A 19,449-nucleotide genomic window follows, 5' to 3' on the forward strand; every position below is an offset into this window, starting at 1 on the left:
ACACACACACACACACACACACACACACACACACACACACACACACAAACTGGCCATGTAACGTTGAGCTTAACCCCAATTGCTTAAAAAAAAAAAAGAACCTCTGCCTTAGTTATTGGTTATATATATTAGTTATACCTCTGCCTTAGAGTTATTGAGGAGTCAGTAAAAACCTTAAGTACCTCGCTGAAAGTCACCCTGCCAGGCAGTGCTGGAGGCAGACTTGAACCCAAACTCTTCCTAACTCCAAGGATGGCGCTCGAACCACTTTGCAATATCGTGTCTCATTATTATAATAGAGATATTCTGAAATCAAAGGCAGAGATTTAAATTGTCTCATAATTTATGGTTAAAACGATATAGTCCTTCTTTACCTGTACCTCTTAGACTTCCTGTTTTCCTCTATATCTCAGCATAAAGGTCACCTCCTATGGAAAGCCTTTCCAGATTCCCCTAGTTGTTAGTTTCTCTCTCTTTCTCCATCTCTCTCTCCCTCGCTCTCCTCTCTCTCTCTCTCTCTCTCTCTCTCTCTCTCTCAGTAGTCACATATATACTTATCTGTGCACATGTAGCATCCTTCTAGTAACTACAACCTACTGTCTGTCAGGTATCATTTTTTTCATTTTGTCTTTGTAACCCCAGGGCACAACACTGTGCCTTGCATACAGCAGGTGCTTAAGGAATACTTGTTGGTTTGGATTGGATTATGGCCTTCTCTTCCTGGTACCTTCTTTAGAATTTGGATGTAAAATATAAAAAAGGGGGAAAATAGCAGCATACATCAATATTATCATAACAACCTTATGTTTTCTGTTGATAATAATAATTATTATTAGGTAATGCAAGTTGAGATGTTGAATGATTAACTATAGGCATGCTACTAATAAGTGTCTAAGGTAGGATTTGAACTCAGATCTGCTAGTGAGCTAATTGGCCTAAGTTCTAGCACCAGATGCACCGCAAGATCCTGTCCATTTGTGCAGTTCCCTGGTTTCTATGCCTTCTTCTCTCCTTTCTTCCCTCCCTTCATATTTACTCCTCCCCCCCACCCCTCTAATCCTGATCTCACCTCACCTGGGATTTGGCAGCCTGCTGGATTAACAAAGGCCAGCACTTTCCCCATTCAAAGCAGTTTTTGTGCCATTTGTTTACTCAAGTAAATAAATCCCTCAGCATTTGTTGGTGGCCTCTTCTGAGTGTTGATGGATAGTTTAGCCACCTGCACACCTGGACCATGGAATGCCTGTCTCTGCCTATTTTCACTTGCAGGCTACCAGGGCCTGGGTTAGAGAGCTGGAAAATGAGGAAATCTCCCAAAGAGTCATCAGATCATCCTTAGGTAGGAGGTGAGTCCATGGGCTGCCCTCCCACAAAAGAGGGAAACTAAGGCAGGCAGAAGTCAAGGATTCACTCTTAGTTGGTGAGAATCAAGATTAGGAGCTTTGGGTTTAAGTTTTGTTTATTTTTCATCTTCCTTTTGAATGGTTCTGTTTTTCACAGCTTGGATTCTTGTCCCATGAGGAAAAGACAAAAATGTAGAGTTTTAAATTCTCCCTTCCTTGTTTTCAAACCTTATTTTCTTGCTGGGAGAAGAGAACCTAGGAGGAAATGAATTGTCTCCCATAGCAATTTCTCCAAGTTCTTCCTCCTGGGACAGTCTAACCCTGCTGGGTATGCTCTAAAAGAAGGGCAGCTAAATGTGAGCACAAATCAGTGGTAGGGGAATTTGAGTAATCTCAGAAACATTAATTTACAGAATTATGAGATGGAAGTGATTCTAGAGATCAACTGATCCAATCCATTAAGATCCAAGGAAGTCAGATGATTTATCCAAGGTCCACAGGTACTAGTAATAGAGCTGGGATACTAATCCTGGTTTTCTGATTCCAAATTCAATCAACCAATTAATAAATATTTATTAAGTGCCTTCTATGTGTCAGGCAAATTGAGTGTTCTTTCCACTCCACCACTCTGCCCAAGGAAAACCATTAGTCTATCTGACTCCCACATAGTACCACTACTACCCCACATTCAGACACTCTGAACCCCAGTCCAGAGGATAATCTCATCTCCCCTCATCCACATATATCATTTACGCTCTCAGTCTCTTCTCCTAATCACAACCCAAATTCTAGCCCTTGAATTTTGCTCTTACTGTCTCCTGCACATGGACAATTTGCTGAGCATTTTAAAGAGGTGATTCCTGTTCAGGTCCAAATTGGTCTAGATGACTCTTGAGGTCCCATTTAACCTAGAAGGTCTATTATTCTTTGAGATGGCCTGAGAGCTAGATGTGAAACTTGAAGACAATTAACTATTCAGATCCACAAGAAGGATAGTCTCATCTCAAAGACAAGCTTTTCTATGACTTCAGTCACAGCAAGAATTATTTAGGTCATTAGAGGAGAACTTCTTGATGGAGAGAGTAATTAACAGGAATAATTGGGGTACACACCAGGCTTGTCTTTTTCTTTTGTCTTTGCTCAAAAGGTTTCTCTGGCCTGGTACATACTCTAGCTTCCCTTTCCACAACAGGCCATATCTCACATCCTTCAAGACCCAGCTTAAGTCTTGTCCTTTCCAAGAACCCTTCCCTGTTGAACTCTGAACCTGTTATAACCTTGTTTTTATGTACTCTGAAGGAGTCCTCCTGTGAGCCTCCTCTCTCTGTGCACACTCTGCCCCCTGTTCTCTTTTCCAGGAAGAGACTACTAGGGGCTCAGAACCATGCCATTTAGATAGGCCATCTGCTGGGTCTCTCATCACTACCCCCAGATGCTCCTCTCTAAAGAGAGAATAGGACCTGGCATCTATTTAATCTCATGAATCACCAATGTTATAATTCTTAGGCCCCCTGCACTTCCTATTCAAGGCTCTCCCTAGGGATGAACCTAACCCTCTGGAGATCCATACCTAGACACACCCAAAAGCCAGCAAACTTGGGGATCCAGGAACATCGACAAATCACTCTCATTGTCTCAGACTCACACAATCACTTAACTCTATTCATTATTTGTTACCTTTCTCTTCTTTCTCCTTCCCATCTCCCTTTTCTCCTCTCCCTCTCCCTCTTTCTCTTCTTCTTTCTCCTCCTCCTCCTTCCTCTTCCCATTCTTCTTCTTCTTCCTCTTCTCCTTCTTCTTCTTCTTCCTCTTCTCCTTCTTCTCCTTCTTCTTCTTCTTCTTCTTCTTCTTCTTCTTCTTCTTCTTCTTCTTCTTCTTCTTCTTCTTCTTCTTCTTCTTCTTCTTCTTCTTCTTCTTCTTCTTCTTCTTCTTCTTCTCCTCTCCCACACACATTCACTTTGTTTTCTGTGCACTCAAACTCTGCTCTCAATAAAATCTATTACAAACTCTTTGGGGGCCAAACTAGATAGAAAACTGGTCTTGGAATCAGTAAGACCTAAGTTTAAATCCTCTCTCAGATACTTACTAGATGTGTGACCCTGGACAAGTTATTTAACCCTCTCAGTTTTGGTTTCTCCATTTACAAAATGCAGACAATAATAGCACCTATATCATGGTAGGAATGTGAGGATTAAATGAAATAACATGTCAGACATTTTGCAAACCTTAAAATACCATACAGTTTAAAAAGTCAGTGCAGTTTTAAGCTACTAAAGCCCACTTAGAACTGCACTAAAACTTTTGGTGCATCTTACATATTCTATCATCGTCAACATAGTTGGCATCATTATCATCATCATCATCATCATTTTTCTTATCATCATTCTTATTCTACCAACCAAAAGAGAATCAATTAGAGATTTGGGGACCTGGCACAAGCTTAAAAAGCATGCCCTCGAATCAACTTTTTATATTACATTCAATTGAAAGAGTAGGGACTCTGGAACAGTATTGGGATCCTTCTAGGGAGGCTATCATTAGAAAAGGAGTGAGGAGCATGATAGAAATGGGTCAGAAAAGAGCTCTTCTTGAGTGTGATGGCTATTAGTGCCCTCTAAATTTTAGTCCCCTGGGAGAAAGCCTTTATCACCTTACCTTAGTTATGACTCTGATTAGCATGAGAAGGCTATTCTGACCCTTTACTTACTGGTTAAGGTTAATCACATATAGTTGTAGAGACTTCTTGTCATGTACTTTGCCCTAATCAGACATATCTGACATGTTTTGTCAGTTCTGGAACATTGACCAACGGAAGCATATTCAAAGGATGACAAGTCAGATAATGAAGACTGTAGAACACCTGTCGCATCGGGAATGTTTATAGGAATCCTAGATCTCTAGAACTGGGAGGAATCTTAGAAATCATCTAGCCTGACCTCCTTAATTTACAGATGAGGAAAATGAAGCCCAAAGAAGGACAGTGATTTGGTCACACAGGTAGAAAAAGATGGAGATGGGACTCAAATCCCTCTGACTCAAATCCTGAGTTCTATAGGGTAATACAACTATCTTCGAGTATTCAAAGGATTGTCATGAGAAAGAACCAGCATTCACTGTGATCCCACACAGCAGAATTAAGACCAAAGTGAATGATATTTTTGGACCACACCTGTAATTTCATTGGCAGAAAGTGCTCTCCCTATGAAGGACAATCAGCACTTGCTATCAATCAATAAAAAATGTATTAAGTGCCTAGTAATGTGGTAGGCACTCTGCTAAGTGCTGGGAATACAGAAAGAGGCAAAAACAGTTCCTGCCCTCGAGGAGCTTGCAATCTAATGGGAGAGACAACATGCAAATATATGTAGAGCAATCTATATACAGGATAAATAGAATAGAATCTGAAAGGGGAAGGTATTTAAATTAGCATTTAGAGGGATTGGGGAAGCTTGCTGTAGAACTTACAGTCTGGGTTTTTTTGAATTTAGAGTCTTAAAAAGTAGCCTAGGGCACTGAGAAGTTAGGTGATTTGTCCATGGTCACATAACTAGTATGGATCAAAAGTAGGACTTGAACCCAGGTCTTCTTGACCCCAAGACCAAGACTTAACATAATAAAAGGTGACCATTCTACATATTACCTAGCAGGAATATAAGGGATTACTAAGAAGTAAATTTGGTAGCAATATAAGGAAGAATTTCTAGGTAGTGAAAATTTCCCAAAACACAAATGGGATTGTTAGAAATGGCTCATTCTTCTCCTGGCTTCACTCTAGGCTTTCTTTACCAAGCCCCAGAAGCATCTTCAACATCACTTCAGTCCTAGAATTCCCACCCTGGAAGTACCCTCCCCCCTCTGATTGAGTGGCCCCTCCTACAGCCTCCATTTCCTGAGGGTGCCCAGGTCAGTTGTATCTTTATTCCTCTCCAGGCTGTACTCCAAACTTTCTTGACTAGGCTCCCCAAATACAGTGTGTTTGTACTTCTCCCTTTCTAGCTTCCTTTTATGTGTTATTTTCCCCCATTAGGATGCAAGCTCCATAAGAGTGGGGGCTGTCTTTCTTTCTCTTTGTATCTGTATTCCCATCCCTAAGCACAGTGCCAGGCACATAGTAAACACATGACAAATCCTTGTTGACTGTTAGGTAAAGAACTCCATTTTATTTGAAATACTTGACTAGAGACAGGAGAGCCACTCCTCATGAATACTGCAGAGAGGATTCCTGCATGGAGTGTGAGGTTGGAGGCAATAACTTTTAAACTACCTTCCGTGGCTGAGATACTAGGTTACTAGGAAAGAGGTAACCGAACCACAGTGTCCTGGTCAGATGGGGATCCTGCCATCTCAGACCCTGAGTATTCAAAAGGAATTAATTCATCCATATGGTCTGCAAAGCACCTTACATACATGATTTCATTTGAACTTAACATAAACCCTCTGAGTTAAGTGCTATAGTTCTTATTATCTATGTTTTACATATGAGGAAACTGAGGCTCAGGGAGGTGAAATAGTCATATTGGTCATACAAGTAGTGTCAGTGGTGGAATCCTAACTCAGACCTCTTCTGGATCCAAATCCAAAACTCTTTTCTGAACATTATGCTGTCTTTCAGGGATATAGGGAAATGAGAGGTCACTGGAGAACAACTTTCACAGTTGTGCCATAGGCTGGCCCTGGGCTGACCCATCCTTTTCCAGTTGAGTTTGAAACATGATGCTTTTGAAAATTTTCTCCTTTCCCAACCTTCTCATCTTCCTACCACCCCCTCCAACCCTCAGCCCTGACTGAAACATTAAAAAGTCTCTGTTCAATATAACTGTCTGATTCTCCTCCTTGGGGAATTCCCTCCCCCCCTTTCCAGATTGCAAATAAAAGAGAAATAAAGCAAAACATTATAAATCGGAATTCTGCTGTCATAAATACCCCAGCAAACCATCCCTTTTTTCTACCACCTCCCACCAAAAAATGTTTCTGAAAGACAATTTCTGTGCTTAATGATTCAATTTGTGCAGACTTTGTCGCTATGACAATGAGAGGGACTCAAGGATGATAAAGAAAATGTCCCAATAAACCTTGTTTTTATTGATTTGTAAGCAGCTCAATTGTCTGGGAGAAACAGAAAGCCAGCTGACATCACTTGGGTCCCACTGGAATGCAGTGATAAGTGTCAGACGATTTTTCTTGCAGGCAATTTCTCTAGCTCTGTGATGTCTGCTTGCAAATTTAAAGTAAATGACATTCCATAATCTGGTAGGGATGTGAAGTAAAGTCTGCATTGTTTGCTTAAGCATTTAAAATAATTTTGCGTCTGAAAATTTCTCCGGTGTCTAGACAAGATGTATGGCTTGCTTACCTAAAATATTAAAATTTCATACTGTATGCCTTGCATAGCTGCTTTGGTTGTAAACATGCAGATTCAATTTAAGATTTGGGGCTTCTTCTAACAGCCTGTAACAATATTCTCACAGTTGGGGGAGATGACAGGGTTAGAGTTCTGGGATTCATAAACAGCATTGCTTTCTAGAATTGGAGGCATTAGACAGGGCCCGGCCTAGACCTTCACATGATTTTCATTCATCCATTCATCCATCTATCAAATATTTCCTAAATGTATACCAGATGCTCAGGATACCCTTTCTGCATACCATGTTTCCTCTCTAAACCACAAGACAGTCCTCTAACTGAAAGGCCGCCATTTGACTAAGATGGGAAAACGACCATCCATTTCATACATTTAGCACCACTGTATCCTTATTCCTATGCCAGTGCTTTAGAGGACATGGTGCCTGCCCTTGAGGGACTCCCAGCATGGCTGGTGATAAAAGGTATAATATGATACAAACCACATAAGAATACTAAATAAGGGAGGTATTTGCTAAGTTTGAAGGAGGGAATAATGTACTGAGTCAAAGAAAGCTCCATAATTGGACGTGATTGCTGATTGTTGCTGATTATCTTTGGCCAATAAGTATGTAGTCAGAATATCCTTCTCATGCTGATCAGAGCCATAACTGAGGTAGGGTAATATAAACTTGTCTGAGTCCCTCATTTTACAGACAAGGACACTGAGGCTCCAAGAAGGGGAGGCAGCATGGGTCTGATGCAAAACATCCTGGATTTTTTGTTAGAGGACCCGGCATCCAATCCCAATTCTAATATTTACTTTTATGATCCTGGGCAAGTCACTTAATCTCAGAGTGGGCCTCTGTAATTTGTCCGTGAAAAGGAAGGGGTTGGACTAGATTGACTCAGGGGTTCCTTCTAGCTCTCGACCTATGATCCAGAATGAATTGCTAAGGTTTATATTTGTAGCAAATACCAGATCAAAGATTTGAATGAAAAAACACTTATTTAGTACCTACTGCGTGCTAGGTCTCAGGGATGCAGAAACAATCTCTGCCGTCAAAGACTTAGGGAAACACTCTCACAGAAGAATGGTGGCCAGGGAAGGGATTTTTGGTCTAGGGTGTCATTGAGATTGTGAATGGAGCCATGGTGACAGTGATGGAGTGGGGGGTGGGGGTGGGGGAAGGGAGATATATGTGCCACAGTAGGGAAACTGGCAAGATGCACCAATAGGCCTGAGTTTTCTGGTTAAATAATAATAATGATAATAAATAACAGCTAACATTTATATATCACTTTCAGTTTTGCAAAGTTCTTTACATCTATCTTCTTTGATCCTCACAACAACCCTGTGAGGCACGTTCTATTATTATTTCCATTTTACTGGGGCATTTGACTGGATGGTATGTGAGGCATAGTATAAAACCCTGTATTCTTTCCTCCACACCAACTATTCTGCACAATACCCTTCTAATAATTCAGTCTACTCCCCGTGATGTCTGATGTTGATATCCCATCGTGGCACAGATGTGACCCTGTGTTCTTGAAGGCTATGCTAGCAGCATGTAAACTCTGGCCATCAGTCATTCAATCAATGAATACTTATTAAATATCTACTATGTACCAGACACTGTTAGTTCCTGGGAGTAGAAGCACACAGAAGGAAACAATCCCCACTGACCATGATCTAATTAAAGCCCTAACCATGCTGGAAAGGATTCAGTCTGAGGTATGGGTCCTACATCTATTATCTTAGGACTGGACAGGCTAAGTTCTGAGAGACTCATCATCAGTTCACAGAGGGCTTGCAATCTGTCAGTGAAGGCAGAGTCTATGTGGATGAAATCAGATTGCTAATGCACTAAAGTATTCAAGTAAGGTAAGTTCTGACTGAATTACTTTATTTTTAGCAGCCATAAAGCATCGTTGGAGAACCTCACCATTGCTAGGCAATTTCTCCGCTCTCTGGATTCTTTACATAACATCCTTCATGATGCTGGCTTTTGGAATACTTGGTACCTATTGTCACTTCCAGGTTTTCCTTCTACTTCCATTACTCAGCACTTTGGGGTTCGTTCTATCAGTTTTATCCCTTAAATCCAGATTCTAAGGACCTTATCTTCTGACCCCTAGGACATTCTCCCTTTTTTCTCACTGAGTTCATTGCCTGGCTCACATTCTCCAACTCCTGTCTTAATACTAGAGACTTTAACATGCATGTGAATGTTCCCTAAAACAAAATACTCTAACCTCCCAATTCTTTAATCTGCTCAGCTCCCATGACCTATTTCTATACTTCACCTCAGTTATATACAAGGATGGGCCTAGTAGGGGTAAGGAACCTGTAGCCTCAAGGTCATATGTGCCCTCCTAGGTCCTTGGGTGTGGACTTTTGAGTGAGTCCAAATTATACAGAGCAAATCCTTTAATTAAGGGGATTTGTTCTGTGAAGTTCCAATTCAGTCGAAGGGCTGCACTTTCTTCTCTCTACTTTCTTTATTTAAAAGTTTTTTAATATTTGTTTTTTTTTTTTAAGCAATTGGGGTTAAGTAACTTGCTCAAGGTTACACGGCCAGTTATTTCTGGGTGTGGTGCTGAGTGTCTGAGCCCGGGATTCGATCTCCAGGTCGTCTCAACACTGGAGCCAGTGCTCTTACTTGCTGAGCCACCTGGCCACCCCTAAGCAATTGGGGTTAAGTAACTTGCTCAAGGTTACACGGCCAGGTGTTTCTGGGTGGGTGCTAAGTGTCTGAGCCCGGGATTCGATCTCCAGGTCTTCTCAACACTGGAGCCGGTGCTCTTGCTTGCTGTGCTACCTGACCGCCCCAATATTTGTTTTTAAACATTTTTTCTTCTTAAATTTTGAGTTTCAAATTCTCTCCCTCCCAAGCTCTCCCACAACCACTGAGAAGGCAAGTAATATATCAATCATACATGTGAAATTATGCAAAATATTTTCATATTAGCCATATTTTTTAGAAGCAAGAAAAATAAAGTGAGAAATTTGCCCTGAGTTCATTAGTTCTCTCTCTGGAAATAGAGAGCATTTTTTTCATCATGAATCCTTTGGAATTGTCTTGAATCATTATATTGATCAGAGTAGACAAGTCTTTCACAGTTAGTTGATCATCACTACAACATTGCTGTTACTGGGTACAATGATAGCCCGGTTCTTCTCAGTTCATTTCGCATCAGTTCACATAGGTCTTGCTATATTTTTCTGAAGCCCCGCATCTTTGTTATTTTTTACAATAGTACTTCATCAAAATCATGTGCCCCAATTGATGAGCATCCCCTTAATTTCCAGTTCTTTTGCCACCATGAAAAAAAGAGCTGCTATAAATATTTTTGTACATATAGATGCTTTTCCTTTAATCTTCTTTGGGATACAGACCTCATAATGGTATTGCTGGGTTACAGGGTATGTACAGTTCTATGCCTCTCTGGGCATAGTTCCAAATTGTTTTCCAGAATGATTGAACCAGTTCACTATTCCACCAGAAACTCATTTTGTACCTATTTTTTTCCCCTCATCAGCTCCAGCATTTGTCACTTGTGATATGTGTGAGGTGATACCTCAGAGTTGTTTTAATTTGCCTTTTCTAATCAATAGTGATTTAGAGCATTTTTATATGTCTATAGAGAGCTTTGATTTCTTCTTCTGAAAACTGTTTATATCCTTTGATCATTTATCAATTGGGAAATGACACTTATTTTTTTATAAATTTGACTCAGTTCTATACTCAGTATATATTTGAGAAATGAGGCCTTTATCAGAGCAGCTAGTGGTAAAAATTTTTGGTATTCATTTTCTATGGTATCTTTTAGCATAATGTAGTTTTGCTGATTATCTCTTTTAATTAGGTCTATTTTAGCTTTTACTTTGAGATTATGATTGCTACCCCTGCCTTTTTTACTTCAACTGAAGCATATTAGATTCTGCTCCAGTCCATCATTTTAACTCTGTATATATCTTTCTGCTTCAAGTATTTCTCTTGTAAACAACATATTGTTGGATTCTGGTTTCTAATCCATTTTGCTATTTGCTTCCATTTTATGGATGAGATCATCTCATTCACATTCAGTTATGATTATTAACTGTGCATTTCCTTATACCCAATATCCTTCTGTTTCTTCCTTTCTCTCTCTCTTTATCCTGCTCATACTCAACAGTTTATCTTGCCTCTAACTACTGCCTCCCTTAATCCACCTTCCCTTTTATCATCCCTTCTCTTTTCTCTTGTCCCTTTTTTCTTCTGTTTCACTATTGGGTAAGTAACATTTCTATGCACAATTCTGTGTGTGTGTACATGTATTCTTCCTTCTTTGAACCAATTCTGGGGAGAGTGAGGTTCAAACATTGCCTGCCACTTTTCCCAATCTCCCTTCCTTTGTAAAAGCTTGTCTTTGTGCACCTCTTTTATGTGAGAAAATTTTCCCCATTCTACCTCTCACTTCCAACTTCTCCCAGTGCATTCCTTTTTCTCATTCCTTCATTTTTTAAGGTGATTCCAATATAATCAACTCATATCCATGCCCTCTAAGTAAACTTTAAACTGCCCTAATAATGATAAAGTTCTTAACAGTTACATGTATCATTTTCCCATATAAGAATGTGAACAATTTAACTTTGAGTCCCTTATGATTACTCTTTCATGTTTACTTTATGCTTCTTGAGTCTTGTCTTTGAATGTCAAATTTTCTATTCAGCTATGGTGTTTTCATCAGGAATACTTGAAAGTTATCTATTTCCTCAAACATCCATTTTTTTTTCCCTGAAGGATTACACTCAATTTTGCTGTAATTGTTGGTTGTAACTCTAGCTATTTTGCCTTCTGGAATATCATATTTCAAGTCCTTCTTTAATGTGGAAGCTGCCAAAATCTTGTATGATTCTGACTGTGACTCCACAATATTTGAATTGTTTCTTTCTGACTACTTGAAGTATTTTCTCTTTGACCTGAGAGCTCTGGAATTTGGCTATAATTATTCCTGGGAGTTTTGATTTTAGGATCTCTTTCAGGAGGTGATTGGTGGGGTCTTTCAATTTCTATTTTACCTTCTATATATAAGATATTGGGGCAATTTTCTTTGATAATTTTTTGAAAGATGATGTATAGGTTCTTTTTTGAAAGATGATGTATAGGTTCTTTTTTGACTATTGCTTTCAGGTCATCCAATAATTCTTAAATTATCCCTCCTTTATGTATTTTCCAGTTCAGTTGTTTTTCTGATGAGGTATTTAACATTTTTAATTTTTTTCATTTTCTGACTTTATTTTATTGTTTCTTGATGTCTGATAGAGTCATTAACTTCCACTTGCCCAATTCTAATTCTTAAGGAATTATTTTCTTCGATGGGATTTTGTACAATTTTTGCCATTTGGTGAATTCTATTTTTTTTTAAAGTTCTCTTTAGTGAATTTTTGTGGCTCTTTTACCATTAGGCCCATTCTTTTTTAAAGACCTTCTTTTCATCAATGATTTTTGTGCCTCTTTTACCAAGCTGTTAACTCTCTTTTCATATTTTTCTTGCATCACTCTCATTCCCAACCCCCCCCTCCCCACCCCCCCTATATTTCCTCTATCACTCATCTCTTTCTTTAACTTTTCTAGGGATTTTTGATGGGTTTGGGTCCAATTAACATTTTTCTTTGAGACTTTTTGGTATCTGTTCTCACATTTTTGTCTTTTTCTGAATTTATGTCTTGGTCTTCTGTGCTACTGTTATAGCTTTTTATGGCTAAATTTTGTTGTTGTTGTTTGCTCATTTTTCCAGCCTCTTTCTTGACTTTGAACTTTGTGTTAAAGCTGGGCTCTGCTCGCCTGGGGGTGGGAAGGCTTTTTTCTGCTATTGTTTTCAGAGGTAGTTCTGGGGGGCAGGGGGTTGTGTAAGTTTTTGGTGCTTCTTTTGGTGATGTGACATTGGGAGAGGTATGGTCACTGCTCTTCTGGTGTGTGCTCTGGTCTTTATCAAGGAAGGGCCCTTGGTCCCCTGCAGCGTTAGTGCTTCTCTTTGCTCTGGAACTGTGACCACAGGGCCTGCTCCCTTGTGATTAACCCCCAGTGTTCCTCTTAACCCTGGAACCACATGTGGCCTAGAAGTGCATATGGGTAGTAGAGTTTCCAATCAGCACCTGCTATACCCGGTGCCAACAAAGGGTCCCTTATGTTCTCTTTCTGACGAGTTGTCTAATCCCCTTCACATCTCTGGGCTGAGAGCTCCTAAAGCTGCTGCTTGAGCCATTATTGCCTCAGCTGAGCATGTGGGCTCCAGGCAGGCTTCCACCACAGTGTCACAGACTTCTCCTACTGACCTCCGAAGTTTTCTTAGGCCAGAAAAATGTCTCACCTCAACCTTCTGTTGGCTTTGCAACTCTAAAATTTGATGTGAGGCATTATATTAAAATCGTTTGGAGGAAAATGTCCAAGAGTTCAGCTGGGTAGCTGCCCCTGAATCTACCACCTTGGCCTCCCCTCCACTTTCAAAAGAATTCTGTATGTCTTCTCATATCCTGATCTTTTTTTTCCCATTTTTTCAAATGCTTTATTAGCTTCTGATTTACATATATCCTGATCTTTTATTCTTCATCCCACCTGTCCCTGTGACAGGCAACACCTAACCCTGTCTTTGTCCTCATCGTGTCCTCTAGTCTCTCTATCCCTCAGCACTTTTCTGGGCCCTCACTCCTGCTCTAGCTACACTCACCTCCCTTCCTAACTGTAAAGCCATGCACAAGCAGCTTTCCAGAGGACTCTGCTGTGAATAGCTTTCAAGATTCTGATTACATAGTATAGTGAACACTCTATTCAATAACAAATCAGAGCAAAACATTCACAGAGAATCAAGGTACAGCATTCACAATGTTACAACTTATCACAGAAAATCAAAATACAGCATTCACAATGACATCACTAAAATGGCCACATAGTTTTCACCAAAGTGGTCACAATAGTTTTCAACAAAGTGCAATCATTAAGTAACTCAATCATTCAAGCATCCTTCAGGACCTTCTTAAGGATCACAAAATACAACAGACAAAGTTCTCCACTCATGGGGCACACTAAGTTACAAATCAGTCACTATCAGTCATCAGTCACTACTCAGTCATCAGTCACTACTCAGTAACCTCTTAAGGGTAGTAGAAAATACATAGGTCATCCACTCCTAGGTCACAGTAAATCATAATCTCAGTCAGTACACAGTATCTAAGTAAAATCTTCTTTCAGCTTGACTCAAGGCTGGCTCTCAGCTTCCATGGTTCCTCTTCCATGGTCCTAGCTCCAACTGTCACCGGGGCTCAAAGGCAGGCAGCCCCCAGTTCCTTGTCCAGTTCCAAAACCCACAGTGTCCAGTCCACCTCAAGTTCTTCACAGTTCCTGTTTCTGGGAAGACAAAGCTTAACAGAGCTACAATAATATTCATACACATTGTGAGCGCCATCATCAATTTACTATCTGCCTATGAAATGAATTGAGACCCACCAACAAGGTCTGAGAACTCAACACAAATCATCAACATAGAAATCAATGCAGACCCAAGGTCCATGAGGTCAGCACAAATCATCAGTAAAGTCCCAGGACCTTCAAAACCCTCCTCCAGGACTTCTGTAAACATACAACCAGAAAATCCTCTTTCAGGGTTTCCAGTAAGGTCCCAGGGCTTCTCTACACAGTATCATAAACAAACATCACACAGACAGAATAGACAAATACCACAAGTTTTCTCCTTCTTGAGTCTGCCACTACAAGAGTCTTCTTCTCAGTTCCTGCCTTTTCTGGCCCTGGGACTTTTCTTATATAGTCATTAGCTCCTCCCCAAGAGTTCACAAGTTGTGGAGTTCACATGTTATGTCTCTTAACAGACTGAAACAAGGTGTTAATTCAAAAGCTGAAACAAGGTGTGAACCACTTCTGTGCTTGCCATTACACTAACCTTGAACTCCTTGGTGAAGAAGGAAAAACTTTCCTCTCCTTTCAGATCCCTTGCTCCCTTGTTTTGTAACTGGCCACATGTTGCCAAACTCACCCCTACAATCCTCTTCTTTCACTTCTACTCATATGCTGCAGACTAGAGCTAGAGGAAGTCATAAAATCATAGAGACTGTGTCTACTACATAAGTACGTTATCTAATCTTAAGTGGGTCCCCTCTGTAGCAAGGTAACCTTTCTACTCCTCCTTAACTGAGTGTCTATTCTACTTATCAGAGAATCCATTCTAAACTTTTTCTTCTTTTCAAGCCTCTTGTAGCACTCCATTCCCAATCCTTCCCTCATACTTTACTAAAAAAAATAAGGCTATGATCTCTTGCCTTTTCTTCATCCCACATCCCCTGATATCACCCCACCTTATCTTCTTCCCTACAGTCTCTGATGAATAGGTGACTTTTGCCCTTGATGAAGCCAATCCCTATATATTTCCTTGATCCTATCTCTCCTTGTTAGGGCAGCTAGGTAGTATAGTGGATAGAGTGCCTGGTAGGGAGTCAGGAAGACCTGAGTTAAAATTTGGCCTCAGATGCTGTGTGTCTCTAATAAGCTGTGTGACTCTGGGCAAGTCACTTCATCCTGTTTGCCTCAGTTTCCTCATCTGCAAAATGAGCTGGAGAAGGAAATGGCAAACCACGCCAGTATCTTTGCCAAGAAAACCCCAAATGGGACTGAAAATGACTAAACAACAAACTTTTCTTGTATTGTCCAGCAGATATTCCCCACTATCATGTCCTTTCTCTAATCTTCAATCCTTCTCTGTATACTAGTGCCTTTCCCACTGCCTGCAAACTTGCCCAAATCTCCCCATACTAAAAAAAACCCTCACTTAACCATACTTTCCCAGCTAGCTATTGTTCTTTCTCTCCTCTCCCTTTCTCAGCTAAACTTCTTGGAAAGGTTTTCTGTGCTGGCTGTTTGCACTTTCCCCCATTTCACTCTCTTCTAAATCTTCTTCAGATACAAATCCCCAGTTAAAGAGATGGCACAGACCCTGCTCTCAATAAGCTAACAATCTAATTGGGGGAAGGACAAGTGCATAGATAACTTTGAAACAAAGTCAGATAGGTGCAAAGCTGATTTCAGGCAAAACTCAGTGAGAAATTTGAGGAGGCTGAGATCACTTTCAGCTGAGAATAGTGCAGGGGATGGGGGTTGAGAAGATTTCAGGGAGTGGGTGGCATTTGAGTTTACCTTGAGAAGGGAGTATCTTTGAGAAGTAGATATGGGATGGGGGGGGATGTCCTAGTTAGACATGATGTGAGAAGAGACATGGAGATAGTCCATTGCAGAATGAAAATGAGACAGAGGGAGGGAGGGAGACAGAGAGAGACACAGAGAGAGAGAGAGAGAGACAGAGAGAGAGAGAGAGAGACAGAGAGAGAGAGAGAGAGACAGAGAGAGAGAGAGAGAGACAGAGAGAGAGAGAGAGACAGAGACAGAGACAGAGAGACAGAGACAGACAGAGACAGAGACAGAGAGAGAGAGAGATGGAGAGACAGAGACAGAGAGAGACAGAGAGAGACAGAGAGAGACACAGAGAGAGACAGAGACAGAGAGAGACAGAGAGAGAGAGAGACAGAGAGAGACAGAGACAGAGACAGAGTCAGAGAGACAAGAGACAGGGACAGGGAGAGAGAAACAAGAGATGGAGAAAGACAGAGAAACAGAGACAGAGATGGAAGTAAAGAGAGAAAGAGATGGAGGGGGAGAGACAGACAGAATCAGTCCATATTTGACTTGAAACATAGGTTACATAAAAAAGAATTATATAAGATAAGGCCTGAGAGATCGGTTGGAACTAGATGGTGGAAACCCTTGAATGCCAGAGTCAGGAATTTTTAATTTGATTTGGGAGGTAATAGGAAACTACTGAAGTTTTCTTCATAGAGAATGATATGATGATTGCATTGTGTCATGAAAATTTGCTTGTGTGAAGGATGGATAGAAGAGGTTAGAGAATAGAGGCAAAATTGGCAGCATTTGTCTCTGGCATCCTTACAAGGCAGAGGCATTGGCATCTTGGGAACACTCTCTGCTTCCCCCTTCCATGAATGGACTCCCCTCAACAGGGAAACTCTTCAGGCCTCCTAGCCCTTTATGTACCTTGGAGGCCTGCTTCACCCTTCTCCCTCCCTGCCCAGCATCCCCTTTGGTTATGCATACAATACATTTGAATTGTGCAAACCCAGATTGACAGCTTCATTTACTTAATCTGGTTTCTGGGATCGAGGAAGCAGTGATTCTGAAATGGGAATCTCTGTCTATCCCAGCTTCATGCAACAGGCTTGAGCAAATAGTTCTATCTCTCTCTCCTCTTCTTATTCTTCACCCCTCCATCAATAAAGCCCCAACTCCATAGGTAGTTTCTAGGCTGGCACCGCTCCAGGTAGGCTGTGCTGGTAGTCCAGGACTGGCTGTGGATGTCAGCTCTTATTATCCGACCTGGGGCTCTTTCGGTTAAACATAGGGTCACCCACTGCCCATGCTCCAGGAGGACCCTGAATGAGCTCAGCTGCCAATCACATCGTCTATTCTGGAAACTCACCTGGGTTAGCAGATGAGGCCAAGGCTGACACACAGAGGGCCAGCTGGTTATTAAAAACTCTCATCTGAGACAGAGCTTTGAGAAGTTAAAAATGCTCTACACACCAATACACATACGCAAGGCATTATTATTATTGCTCTAGAATGTCTTGGTGTGGGTGGAAGAGTTCCAGGGGACCAAGATTAGCTTCTTTCTTGTATTGATTTAAATTGTTGGAAGTCATGCTACATATAATTGGTAAGAAGAATCCTTGATGGGGAGTCTGATCCCTGGGTTCTGATTCCAACTCTACCCTCAACTCTGTGATCTTGGGTACATCCTATCTCCTCACTGGGCCTCAGTTTCACAGATTCAGAGAATATCAGAGCTCCTGGAAGGGGCCTTGAAGATTATTCGATTCAGTTCCTTCATTTGTTGGAGTTAGTGTCGATGTGGAGAAACTGAGACCCAGCCAGGGGAATCGATTTGCATAGGGCATTGAGTTAATGGTAGTTTGGACCCACATCTCCTGATGGAAAGTCCAGCTACACCCTATGTTAAATGAGGTGATCAGATGAGGCAGTTGCTAAGGTCTCTCCCAGGTGTGAAATAAGGATCAAGTGAGGTAGTAAGAAGGAAGCAAATCTAAGTAAATTAAGAAAAATGTTATAAAACATAGTGTGGCATGGTAGTAGAGAGATGGGTACAAGTCTAGCCTCTACATGTTGGGGGGTTTTTTGGAGGGGGGAAGGCAAGGCAATTGGGATTAAGTAATTTGCCCAAGGTCACACAGCTAGTTAAGTGTCAAATGTCTGAGGTAGGATTTGAACTTAGGTCCTCCTGACTTCAAGGTCAGTACTCTATTCACTGTACCACCTAGCTGCCCCTATATGTTTTTTTTTAAGGTATAAATGATCAATTACATTACTATTACTTGAATGAGCTTTATTCACATGCTATAGTAGGAGACCTGGATTTAGAACTGGAAGACCTGTGTTCAAATGCTGACTTTGCCACTGATTCCTTTTATGACTTTGGACAAGTCATTTAACTTTTTTGGTTCTTGAGATGACTGGGATGAAAGGAGTGGACTGAATGACCTCTGGGAGTCCTTCTAGCTCTAGAGCTTTGATCCTATAAATAATTTGGGAGGGGGGGAGTGTGGTTGAGAGAAACAGAAACATTATAAAAATCCACTATCTTCTTTCCCATCCATTTTTCTTTTATTTTTTTTTAAATTTTGATACATAATATCTCATCCATCTCTTTAAGCAAATAAGGCTATTGTGCATGATGATTGGGGTGCTTTATGAGAGATGATTTCTCTGGGCAAGGAGCAGGTCTCAGAGCCATATTGAGACTGTCTTTCTGAAGTTGACAACTATTTCTCAGGATTTGTTTTTCCCATCCTCTCCCTATCAACCAGGTAGACTGAGCCATGATCAAAAGGCAGCCCCCGACTCCAGACTGACCTATGGTTTCTCAAGCCTGTGTGCTTGAAAGGAGTGAAAGCCCAGCAGTATGTACTTTAGCTCATGAGCAGAGACAGTCCGCGAGATGCAGTGTGGAATAATGGGTAGAGAGCTGAATTTAGATTTAGGAAAGGCTAACATCAAGTCTAGTCTCTGACATACCACTAATCCTGCAAATTATAGATGATTGACCAATATTCTACCAAATTTCTCCACCAATTGGTGGAGGAAATTTCCACAAAAGAAGTTCAATGAATTAGTAGGTCAGAATTTAAAGAAAAAAAAAGTCTAAGTTCTTTTAGCATATTGCACATATTGAAAGGTAATAAATGCTTGATGATGATGATTTTATTATTAATAATATTTTATTAATCAATTATACTATTACAAACATATGAAATTATATTTATTATGTTATTTATATATTAGATTTATATATTATTTGTATTATGTAATATTATGTCATATAAATATAATAATAGATTTATTATATATAATATTATTGATGTTATTTTTACTAGCCACAGTGTGCTGTGCATCAGGGTAAGTCACCATGAGAAGTACAAGGATGAGTAAAACATGCATCCTGCCCCTATGGAGTTTACACTTCAGTTGAAGAGACCTCCCATATACTCATGGGAAGAGAACTCAATATAAGGGAGTGTATGAGGTAGACAGAATGCTGTGATGGAAGAGCCCCTGGGGTCTTGGGGTCAGAAGACTCGAGTCCTGACTCTAGTACTTATTGGTTGTGTGACCATGAACAAATTACT

The sequence above is a fragment of the Petaurus breviceps genome, unplaced genomic scaffold (genome assembly GCF_028583685.1).
Source record: "Petaurus breviceps papuanus isolate PSGF00001 unplaced genomic scaffold, PetGlider_PUasm1.0 90847, whole genome shotgun sequence".
Taxonomy (NCBI): Eukaryota; Metazoa; Chordata; class Mammalia; order Diprotodontia; family Petauridae; genus Petaurus; species Petaurus breviceps.